This window comes from Bufo gargarizans, chromosome 3 (genome assembly GCF_014858855.1).
Source record: "Bufo gargarizans isolate SCDJY-AF-19 chromosome 3, ASM1485885v1, whole genome shotgun sequence".
NCBI classification, from domain to species: Eukaryota; Metazoa; Chordata; class Amphibia; order Anura; family Bufonidae; genus Bufo; species Bufo gargarizans.
Window position 1 is genome coordinate 249,855,681 of NC_058082.1, and position 12,536 is coordinate 249,868,216.

The following is a 12,536-nucleotide window of genomic DNA, read 5'->3' on the forward strand; positions in this document are numbered from 1 at the left end:
AGCCAAGTTCCTAAAAGTTTCATCAGGGACCCCATGCCCGATATGATGGGACGCAAAGGAGGGGGAACTAGCCCTTTGTGTACCTTTGGCAAAGCGTGCATAATTGGGGTTATGGGTGCGTTCACACAGAGAAAGCGGTATTGTGAATCATTGAAAAAGCCTAGGGTTAAACCTTTCTGTATCAGTGAATTATATTCACATGTGTATTCCAACAATGGATTTCTATCCAGCTTTCTGTATGTGGACGCATCACTTAAAATATCTTCCACCTGTTTTTCATAAGTATTTTTATCCAGAACCACAATGGATCCACCTTTATCAGCCATCCTGATGACTATATCTGTCATAGATTCCAGTTCTGTCAGGTCCTGTTTTAAAGAGCTGGAAAGATTGTTAGATCGTGGCTCAGAAATGGTATGTTTATATAGCCCTGTTAGTTCTTGTTCAAGAAGGTTTTGAAAGGTGTCCATACTGTTGGTTCTGGAAATTAAAGGGTAAAAATGTGGATTATGTGTCTTGAAACCCTTTCCTAATTCAATGGGTTCTACCCCACCTGATTCCGCCTGAAGATCTGAGAGACAGAGAAGGGATAGCTGTTCATTGTATGAGAGACCTGCATATATATTATCATTAGCATTAGCTTGCATATTAGGTGTATCAATTGTTACATCAGGTATATCATAAAAATGTCTCACGACTGTGAGATTTCTGATAAACTTATTGACATCTAAAATGGTACTAAATAATAGTGTTGATCACGAATATTCGAATTTCGAATTTTTATCGCGAATATAGCCACTTCGAAAATTCGCGAATATTTCGAATATAGTTATATATATTCGTAATATCGAATATTCTTTTTTTTCCGATTTTTATTTTATTTTTATTTTTTTATCAGTACACATGATCCCTTCCTGCTTCTAGCTTGTGGGCCAATAAGAAGGCTGCAATATACTTGACTTTAGGAGTAGTGATGAGCGGCAGGGGTCATATTCGAAAATGCACGATTTTTTTTTCTTGAAAAAATCGGCAAGGTAATTATTGTGTAATATGCGAATTTTCGTAATTCGAATTTTCGGATTCGAATTTTTATTGCGAATTTTTTAACTTTAAGACAAAGAAGATTATAGCACTATGTTAGCTAAATTGCTCTATATTCGTTTTTTTCGAATATTCGCTATATTGCTATATATTCTTGTTTTAGAATATTACAAATATTCGAAAAAACGAAGTTATAGCAATATAGCGAATATTCGAAAAAAACAAATATAGAGCAATTAAGCTAATATAGTGCTATAATCTTCTTTGTCTAATAGTTGTAATTTTTTTCTCATCTGAAGTTCAGATTGGAAAAAAATTACAACTATAAAAAAAAAGATTATAGCACTATATTAGCTAAATTGCTCTATATTCGTTTTTTTCGAATATTCGCTATATTGCTATATATTACGAATATTCGAAAAAACTGTTATAGCAATATAGCGAATATTCAAAAAATCGAAAATAGAGCAATTTAGCTAATATAGTGCTATAATCTTTTGTTTTTTTTCTTAAAAAAAATCGGCAAGGTAATGATTGTGTAATATGCGAATTTTCGGATTCGAATTTTTATTGCAAATTTTTTAACTTACAACTATTAGACAAAGAAGATTATAGCACTATATTAGCTTAATTGCTCTATATTCGTTTTTTTTCGAATTTTCGCTATATTGCTATAACTTCGTTTTTTTGAATATTCGTAATTATAGCAATATAGCGAATATTCGAAAAAAAACGAATATAGAGCAATTTAGCTAATATAGTGCTATAATCTTTTTTTTATAGTTGTAATTTTTTTCCAATCTGAACTTCAGATGAGAAAAAAATTACAACTATTAGACAAAGAAGATTATAGCACTATATTAGCTAAATTGCTCTATATTTGTTTTTTCGAATTTTCGCTATATTGCTATAACTTCGTTTTTTCGAATATTTGTAATATTCTAAATCAAGAATATATAGCAATATAGCGAATATTCGAAAAAAACTAATATAGAGCAATTTAGCTAACATAGTGCTATAATCTTCTTTGTCTTAAAGTTGAAAAATTCGCAATAAAAAATTCGAATCCGAAAAGTCGAATTACGAAAATTCGCAGATTACACAATCATTACCTTGCCAATTTTTTTGCAAGAAAAAAAATTTGTGAATTTTCGAATTTTCGAATATTCGACGAATATTCTAAAAATATTCGCGAAATATCGCGAATTCGAATATGACCCCTGCCGCTCATCACTACTAAATAAATCAAAATCAGCTAATGGTGCATAATTCAAACCCAAAGATAACACTTGTATTTGTTTATCTGTCAGATTGACTGCAGACAGATTCAGAACGTCCTTATTATGTGACTCCTTGCTTTTTACTTCTTCTGGGTGCGGGTAGGCATTCCATGAATTTTTCTTGTGCTTTCGTCCTGCACGTTTTCTCTGATTTTTTGTTGATGGCTTGCCGTCAGTTGATTTTTCATTATTCATGAGCTTATTTCTCTTATAGTAGGACGGCTTGGATACAACATTATCACTAGCAGGTAAGCTATTATCATATTGGGAGCCTTGTGAGACATCCAAAAATTCTGTGGAGTCCAAATCAGATGAGAAACTGACTCTGGTTGTTCGCTGTGTCTTTCTCTGACATTTATTGTGGTGTTTTAGTATAGGCTTGGGGGTAGAGCAAAGATTCTCTCTCCTACCCCATTCGTACACCTGGTTTTGTGCATAGTCATGCAAATCTCTTTGGAATTTAACATGCTTGGTATTCATGATTTTATCTTCCATTTTATCTTCAGCTTCACCTTCATATTTGGATAAAATATCCTTGCACTGCTGAATTTCAGATTGTAATGTATGAAGTTTTTTATTTTCATAGTCCGTGATAAGCGCCATTAATTCCAACGAACACTTTGACAGAATGTCGTTCCATTTGGTAACAAAAACATCAGAGAATATGGTAGTGGGTATTTTTTGGATTCTCAATCCACGTGGAATCATGTGTTTCTCTGTATATTTAACAAGTGTCGTATAATCCCACCATACGCGTGTTTCTTGTGACATAAGCTTCTCTAGGTCAGTCATTTTAGTTTTCAAGTTCCAATCATGTTTTGCAGATAAAATTTCGGTGATTTATGCCCTTTATGGATTAAAACCCAACTCTGCGTCAACTACTGTAATTTTCCATGGATGTTTTGCCATGGATCCCCCTCCGACATGCCACAGTCCAGGTGTTAGTCCCCTTGAAACAACTTTTCCATCACTACTGTGGCTAGAAAGAGTCCCTGTGGGTTTTAAAATTCGCCTGCCTATTGAAGTCAATGGCGGTTCGCCCGGTTCGCCAGTTCACGAACATTTGCAAAAATTTGCGCTTGCTGTTTGCGAACGGAAAATTTTATGTTCGCGACATCTCTAACCACCACCATAACCTCTCCACTTGAGTGAGAGGAATTATTTTGCTATACATTCCCAGACCTTACTGATGCACAGCCATTCTTGACATTGGATGAGGAAGAGGAGGTAGCAATGGCAGCCACCCAGCATTCTGACGACAGTACCCATATAAACCCCAGGAGGGAGGTCCCCGCTGTTGCTGCCTACTCCAAGATCTCTAATGTCAGTGGTAATAAAGGTGATTATGATGATGTGTCTATGGACGTCACATGGGTGCCCACAAGAGAGGAAGAGGAGGGGAGTTCAGAGGAAAAGATGGAGCTGCAGAGAGGGGGGAGGAGGAGGAGAAACAGGCAGAGCTCGCAGGGCAGAGGAGGCAAAAAGCAGGAGAAGCGAGCGATCCACCATGCACGGTCACTCCTGGCGCTCCCAGGAAGCCTGCACATGATTTTGCAGTGTGTGCTTTTTTTAATGTGTCAGCTGCTGACAATACTGTTGCCATCTTCAGCCTGTGCAGTCAACGCATAAGTTGCGGTAAGCCCAACACTCACCTAGGGACGACCGCCTTAAGAAGGCACCTGGCCTCCCATCAGCGAGAACAGTGGGAGTAACACCATCAGAACCCACAAAGCCACACACCCGGCGCTCCACATCCTGCCTCTTCTCCTCTCTCCTCCCATTTGTCCTCCACTCCACCTTCCACCGTGCTGTCATCACATTCGTCGCAGAAGGCAGGCTTCCGTGGCCCAAATGTTTGAGCGTAAGAAGTTGATGACGCCGGATAAGCCTCATGCCCAATGGCTGACCTCTGGCTTGTCGGTTCTGCTAGCTCGCCAACTACTGCCATATAAACTGGTAGACTCGAAAGCCTTTAGAAAATTTGTGGCCATTGGCACACCGCAATGGAAGGTCCCCGGAAGGAAATATTTATCCTAGAAGAGCATCCCAGAGCTATATGGCCACGTTCAGCAGCAAGTGAATATATATCTGGCACACAGTGTCGATGCCAATATACATATGACCACAGACACATCCTCTAGCAAACACGGGCAGTGAAGGTACATAACTTTTACTGCCCACTGGCTAAACCTTCTGACGGCTGTCAAGAATGCAACCTGTGGCACCTGTGTGGATTTGGAGTTACCGCCACGGATTGCATGGAAGCCTGCCTCTTCTTCTCCTCCTCCTACTCCATCCTCTGTCTCCTCCTTGGCTGACTTCTTCTTTTCCACTGCTACCGCTTCTTCCGCTGCACCCCTACAGCTCCCCAGAACCTATTTGATGTCCCAGGTTAGACGTTGTCATGCTGTGCTTTGGCTGTTGTGCCTGGAAGCCACACCATTCCCACACTCCCTCACTTTCATCTCTGTTGTCACAGACCGATTAGTGGATAACCAAGTTCATGTTGACAGTTGGTAAAGTGGTGTGCGACAACGGTGCCAATCTGCTGAGCGCGCTTGATAGGCTGCTCCAGCAGAAATGTGCCAGCCATTAACGACTACCTGTACGAACTCTGTGACAGGACAGGTTCTGAGGCGCTTGTTTTTTTTTTCACCGCGCCAGTGGCCGCTCATGCGCGACGCATGCAGACATCTGCGGCCATTTGATCAGATCACAAAAGTAGTCAGTCGCAGCCAGGGCACCATCAGTGACATCGTACCTTACACCTTCTTTCTGAAGCATGCATTGTGTCAAGTCATTGATCAAGCCATTGAGGAGCAGGAGTGGGAAGATGAGGAAGTCGCAATGCTCAATGAATTCCCAAGGGTGGCTACACCATCTGAGACAAGTCAGCAGGAGTCTGAAGAGAAGACAGAGGAAGAAAGTACCTGGATGGAGGAGGAGGAGCAAGAAGAGCATCCCTGGTGTTGTCCATGGCTGGGTGGAGGAGACCGAGGACGACATTCTCCTGGGTGATGAGCAGTAGCCAGGCCGCTCCACCACTTCCAATTTAGTGCAAATGGGGGCCTTCATGCTCCAGTGTTTGAAAAGGGACCCCCGTATAAAAAGCATAAAGGGCAAGAACCAGTACTGGGTGGCAACATACTTAGACCCCAGTACAAACACAACATGGCGGACATGTTACCAACATCACAGAGGACTGTCAGAATGCAGCATTTCCAGGCCTTGCTGCGAGAAATGCTGTATTCTGCAGTTGCAGGTGCTGGCAGAGGAATTTCCACCCACTAAGAAACAGTTTCAGGCACCAATCCTACCACGCCTGTAAGAAGAGGGTGGTTTGAAGATGTGTTGGTGACTTCAGATATGAGATCATTCTTGCAGCCAACCCATCGATAGCTGCCCTACGGATCCAGCCTCATGGATCGCCTAGACCGACAGGTGTCCGATCGGGTTAATGGCTGATGTGGATGCTATGAGAAGTGAGGTACCCCTGGACTACTGGGTTTGCAGGTTTGACCTGTGGCCAGAGCTGCCACAATTTGCCATAGAACTCTTGGCTTGTCCCTTATCGACTGTCCTGTCCAAAAGGAGTTTCAGCGTAGCAGGGTGCATCAGGACTGATAAGAGCACTCGCCTAACTCACGACAGTGTAGACTACCTCACATTTCTAAAAATGAATGATGCATGGATCTCGGAGCAATTCAACACCTGTGACGACCACGTTTAATTGAATATCCTCATGCCAGCCCACACTTATCCGCCACGACCCAGAACAAATAATGGTCCCTGTCTTAATGTATGTAAATATTGTATGTGAATGCCTAATGTTTGGGGACACGGAGGAATTCAACACCTGTGGCGACCACGTGTTATCAGATTTCAACTATTATCATTTGGGTTTTTTTTCAAGCGGGGGGGGTTTCGTTAGCCATGTTTTTAATCCAATTTTATATTTTTAGTTCTTTTAAACTTAATTACTTGATGTTTTCTGTACGGTGGATGCCTAATGTTTGGGGCCTGTACTCCAATGGCCTGCAGTAAAATTGATATTCAATGACCGTCTAATATACCTCCAGCCACAATATCAGTTGTTCTTTTCTGCACAGTGAATTAATAATTTTTGGGGCCTGTATTTACTGGCCTGAAGTAAAATTGATATCCAATAACCGTGTAATATACCTACAACCACATAATCACTTGATGTTTTCTCTCCGATGAAGGAATAATTTTTGGGGCCTATAGTCCACAGGCCTGCAGTAAAATTGACATCCATTGACATTCTAATATACCTACAGCTACATAATCACTTGATCTTTTCTGCACGGTGAATGCCTAATTCTTGGGGCCTCAGAGGAATTCAACAACTGTGATGACCACGTGGGCCCGTCTACGATACCTCCAGCCACATAATCACTTGTTCTTTTCTGTATGTTGAATGACTAATATTTGGGGCCCGTACGCCACTGGCCTGAAGTAAAATTGTTATCCAATGACCGTCTAATATACCTCCAGCCACATAATCACTTGATGTTCTCTTTTCAGTGAATGCCTAATTTTTGGGGCCTATAGTCCACTGGCCTACAATAAATTTATATGCATTGACCGTTTAATATACCTCCAGCCACATAATCACTTTATATTTTCTGTACAGTGAATGCATTATTTTTGGGGCCTGTAATCTAACTGCCCAACAGTAAAATTGTTATATATTGACCGCTTAATGTGCATCCATCCATATTATCAATTTTTCTTTTCTGTACTGTGAATGAATAATTTTTGGGGCCTGTATTCCACTGGCCTGAAGTAAAATTGATATCCATTGACCGTCTAATATACCTCCAGCAACATAATCACTTAATGTTTTCTGTCCGGTGACTGCCTAATGTTTGGGGCCTGTACTCCCGTGGTCTAAAATAAAAAAAAAACTCCAAATTTATATTCTTTTGAACTTTTATTCATAAGGCAACTTTACATTCCAGTGACGTTTCGGTCTAACAACCTTTTTCAAACTCTGTCAATACAAACAGTACAAAGGGTCATATTCATATGACATCAAGTGTGAGTACATATAGTAAGATGAGTAAACAATTAGTAACTTATAGGTTATATCGTCTGAAAATTCACATCTGGACATATTATTCATGTCTACAATGTTTGGCTAGACGTGATTACATGGGGGTACAAAATAAAAAAAATACAAAGCAAACATATCGTGAAAGTTTCCGAACATACTCAATTCTTCTTATATAGATAATATATGCACAATAATAGGAGGTTGACTGGGCCAGGACATGTTATGGGTTCTCCAGTCCCTGGTGAACAGAGAATGCTGGTACACATATCTATTTAAGATAGTTAAGGACAAATTATGGGCCTTTACCTGCATGTATAACTGTCAATTTAGACTAGACATATCAATACATAAGACATATGGTCGATCACTAACTCAAGAGAGGAACTGGGTGCCCCCAAGAGGGGTTAGACTTTCCAAGTTGCCGAAGAGATAAGTAAGTAGTAGATGGTGCATATAGAGAAAATGTGCAGGTGTATGGTGTATCCACACCTATGTGTAAGCTGTCTCTAATGGTATGATGCTCCCATAACCACCTCCGGACCGCCTAACGCAGATCTGCGGTCCGGAGGCGGCAGCTCTGCGCAGAGTCAAGCATATATGCGTCATCTTGCGAGAGCCGTGATTTCCTGTGAACGTGAGCACACAGGCGCGCGCGTTCACAGGATCGGAAGGTAAGCGAGTGGATCTCCAGCCTGCCAGCGGCGATCATTCGCTGGAAGGCTGGAGATGCGATTTTTTAAACCCCTAACAGGTATATTAGACGCTGTTTTCATAACAGCGTCTAATATACCTGCTACCTGGTCCTCTAGTGGTCCCTTTTGTTTGGATTGACCACCAGAGGACACAGGGAGCTGAGTAAAGTACCACAAAACACCACTACACTACACTACGCCCCCCCTTTCACTTATTAACCCCTTATGAACCCCTGATCACCCATGATCACCCCATATAGACTCCCTGATCACCCCCCTGTCATTGATCACCCCCCTGTCATTGATCACCCCCCTGTAAGGCTCCATTCAGACGTCCGTATGATTTTTACAGGATCCACGGATACATGGATCGGATCCGCAAAACACGTACAGACGTCTGAATGGAGCCTTCCAGGGGGGTGATCAATGACAGGGAGGTGATAACCCATATACACTCCCTGATCACCCCCTGTCATTGATCACCCCCCTGTAAGGCTCCATTCAGACGTCCGTATGTGTTTTGCGGATCCGATCCATGTATCCGTGGATCCGTAAAAATCATACGGACGTCTGAATGGAGCCTTACAGGGGGGTGATCAATGACAGGGGGGTGATCAATAACAGGGGGGTGATCAGGGAGTCTATATAGGTGATCACCCCCCTGTCATTGATCACCCCCCCTGTAAGGCTCCATTCAGACATTTTTTTGCCCAAGTTAGCGGAAATATATATATTTTTTTTCAGTTTTTTTTTTTTCAGTTTTTTTTTTCTTACAGTCTCATATTCCACTAACTTGTGTCAAAAAATAAAATCTCACATGAACTCACCATACCCCTCACGGTATCCAAATGCGTAAATTTTTTTGGACATTTATATTCCAGACTTCTTCTCACGCTTTAGGGCCCCTAAAATGCCAGGGCATTATAAATACCCCACATGTGACCCCATTTCGGAAAGAAGACACCCCAAGGTATTCTGTGAGGGGCATATTGAGTCCATGAAAGATTGAAATTTTTGTCCCAAGTTAGCGGAAAGGTAGACTTTGTGAGAAAATACAAAAAAAAATCTATTTCCGCTAACTTGTGCCAAAAAAAAAAAAAATTCTATGAACTCGCCATGCCCCTCATTGAATACCTTGGGGTGTCTTCTTTCCAAAATGGGGTCACATGTGGGGTATTTATACTGCGCTGGCATTTTAGGGGCCCGAAAGCGTGAGAAGAAGTCTGGGATCCAAATGTCTAAAAATGCCCTCCTAAAAGGAATTTGGGCCGCTTTGCGCATCTAGGCTGCAAAAAAGTGTCACACATGTGGTATCGCCGTACTCAGGAGAAGTTGGGGAATGTGTTTTGGGGTGTCATTTTACATATACCCATGCTGGGTGAGATAAATATCTTGGTCAAATGCCAACTTTGTATAAAAAAATGGGAAAAGTTGTCTTTTGCCAAGATATTTCTCTCACCCAGCATGGGTATATGTAAAATGACACCCCAAAACACATTCCCCAACTTCTCCCGAGTACGGCGATACCACATGTGTGACACTTTTTTGCCGCCTAGGTGGGCAAAGGGGCACACATTCCAAAGAGCACCTTTAGGATTTTACAGGTCATTTTTTACACATTTTGATTTCAAACTACTTTGCACACATTAGGGCCCCTAGAATGCCAGGGCAGTATAACTACCCCACAAGTGACCCCATTTTGGAAAGAAGACACCCCAAGTTATTCCCAAGTTAGCGGAAAATTATGATTTTTTATTAATTAATAAAAAATTCTAGGAACTCGCAATGCCCCTCACGGAATACCCTGGGGTGTCTTCTTTCCAAAATGGGGTCACTTGTGGGGTAGTTATACTGCCCTGGCATTTTAGGGGCCCATATGCCATATGAAGTAGTTTGCAATCAAAATCTGTAAAAAATGACGAGTGAATTCCGAAAGGTGCTCTTTGGAATGTGTGCCCCTTTGCCCACCTAGGCTGCAATAAAGTGTCACAAATCTGGTATCGCCGTACTCGGGAGAAGTTGGGGAATGTGTTTTGGGGTGTCATTTTACATATACCCATGCTGGGTGAGAGAAATATCTTGGCAAAAGACAACATTTCCCATTTTTTTATACAAAGTTGGCATTTGACCAAGATATTTCTCTCACTCAGCATGGGTATATGTAAAATGACACCCCAAAACACAATCCCCAACTTCTCTTGAGTACGGCGATACCAGATGTATGACACTTTTTTGCAGCCTAGGTGGGCAAAGGGGCACACATTTCAAAGTGCACCTTTCGGATATCACCGGTCATTTTTTACAGATTTTGATTGCAAACTACTTCTCACGCATATGGGCCCCTAAAATGCCAGGGCAGTATAACTACCCCACAAGTGACCCCATTTTGGAAAGAAGACACCTCAGGGTATTCCGTGACGGGCATGGCGAGTTCCTAGAATTTTTTATTTTTTGTCACAAGTTAGTAGAATATGAGACTTTGTAAGAAAAAAATAAAATAAAAAATAAATCATCATTTTCCGCTAACTTGTGACAAAAAATAAAAAGTTCTATGAACTCACTATGCCCATCAGTGAATACCTTAGGGTGTCTACTTTCCGAAATGGGGTCATTTGTGGGGTGCTTATACTGTCTGGGCATTGTAGAACCTCAGTAAACATGACAGGTGCTCAGAAAGTCAGAGCTGCTTCAAAAAGCGGAAATTCACATTTTTGTACCATAGTTTGTAAACGCTATAACTTTTACCCAAACCATTTTTTTTTTACCCAAACATTTTTTTTTATCAAAGACATGTAGAACAATAAATTTAGCGAAAAATTTATATATGGATGTCGTTTTTTTTGCAAAATTTTACAACTCAAAGTGAAAAATGTCTTTTTTTGCAAAAAAATTTGTTAAATTTCGATTAATAACAAAAAAAGTAAAAATGTCAGCAGCAATGAAATACCACCAAATGAAAGCTCTATTAGTGAGAAGAAAAGGAGGTAAAATTTATTTGGGTGGTAAGTTGCGTGACCGAGCAATAAACGGTGAAAGTAGTGTAGTGCAGAAGTGTAAAAAGTGGCCTGGTCATTAAGGGGGTTTCAGCTAGCGGGGTTGAAGTGGTTAAATGTCCCGGGCACTGGAAGTGATAACTGGAACCAAAAATGTGAGTGCTTTCCAGCGTGGAACGCATGCTCTCCTCCAATTCTGAAATGCTGGGTCCCTAAGAATGGGGCTCAACCCAATAACTACCACATCAGTGTGTGTAGCTATGTTTTCTTGTGTGGTAAGAGTAAGGGGACTACAAGCAGTGTGTATTGTGCCAACACTTCCGGTGCGTTCTAATGTGGAATGCTACCAGAAGTAGGTAGCGCTGATGGTAGTTAGTAGGAGGAAGTGTATGTAAGGTGCGATGCATTCCACTGCTGAATGCATCGCCGTTATTTAAGGCATGTGAAGGAGGAGGAGTTTACAGGAGGGGATGGCGGAACCCAGACAGGACGCTCAAATCGCAATATTCTTAATCAAAAAATATGGAAAACATGTGCTAGGAATGGGTGTTCAAGTAAAGAACATGTTGGTAACTTTGTCTTATACTAATATCAGTGAGTTAGAAATAAGGAAAGTCTCGTGTAGTGGTAAAAAAAGAAGAAAACTAAGGGAAATAGTAAACATTACTAAAATTTAGGAAATGAAAACTCATAGTAGATTGACTCTAAAAGTGCATATCTCAGAAATCACTGTGTCAAAGATGGACAGTACAAGAAGAATGGAAAATTGTATAAAGGATACATTGGAGAGTGGTAAACTAGGTGGGGGTCCGGTTCCTAATGTATCTGGGAAACAAGAAAATAAATCATTAGTATCTCAATATTGTACAGTCAATGCATGTAATCAGATGAAAGCTGACAATTTGCATTCCCTAATTCCCTATTGAGACCCCTGCATGTGTTGTCGATTCCCCCCACGTCTGGGGCTACTTGTGTGCTCAATGACTTGAAACTTTAATTGAGATATACTGTGCTTAATTTTGTGAAAATGATGCGGGACTGGTAGTAAAAGGTTTTGACTAGGGATGAGCGAACTCGAACTGTATAGTTCGGGTTCGTACCAAATTTTGGGGTGTCCGTGACACGGACCCGAACCCGGACATTTTCGTAAAAGTCCGGGTTCGGGTTCGGTGTTCGTCGCTTTCTTGGCGCTTTTGTGACGCTTTCTTGGCGCTTTTTGAAAGGCTGCAAAGCAGCCAATCAACAAGCGTCATACTACTTGCCCCAAGAGGCCATCACAGCCATGCCTACTATTGGCATGGCTGTGATTGGCCAGAGCACCATGTGACCCAGCCTCTATTTAAGCTGGAGTCACATAGCGCCGCCCGTCACTCTGCTCTGATTAGCGTAGGGAGAGGTTGCGGCTGCGACAGTAGGGCGAGATTAGGCAGATTAACTCCTCCAAAGGACTTGA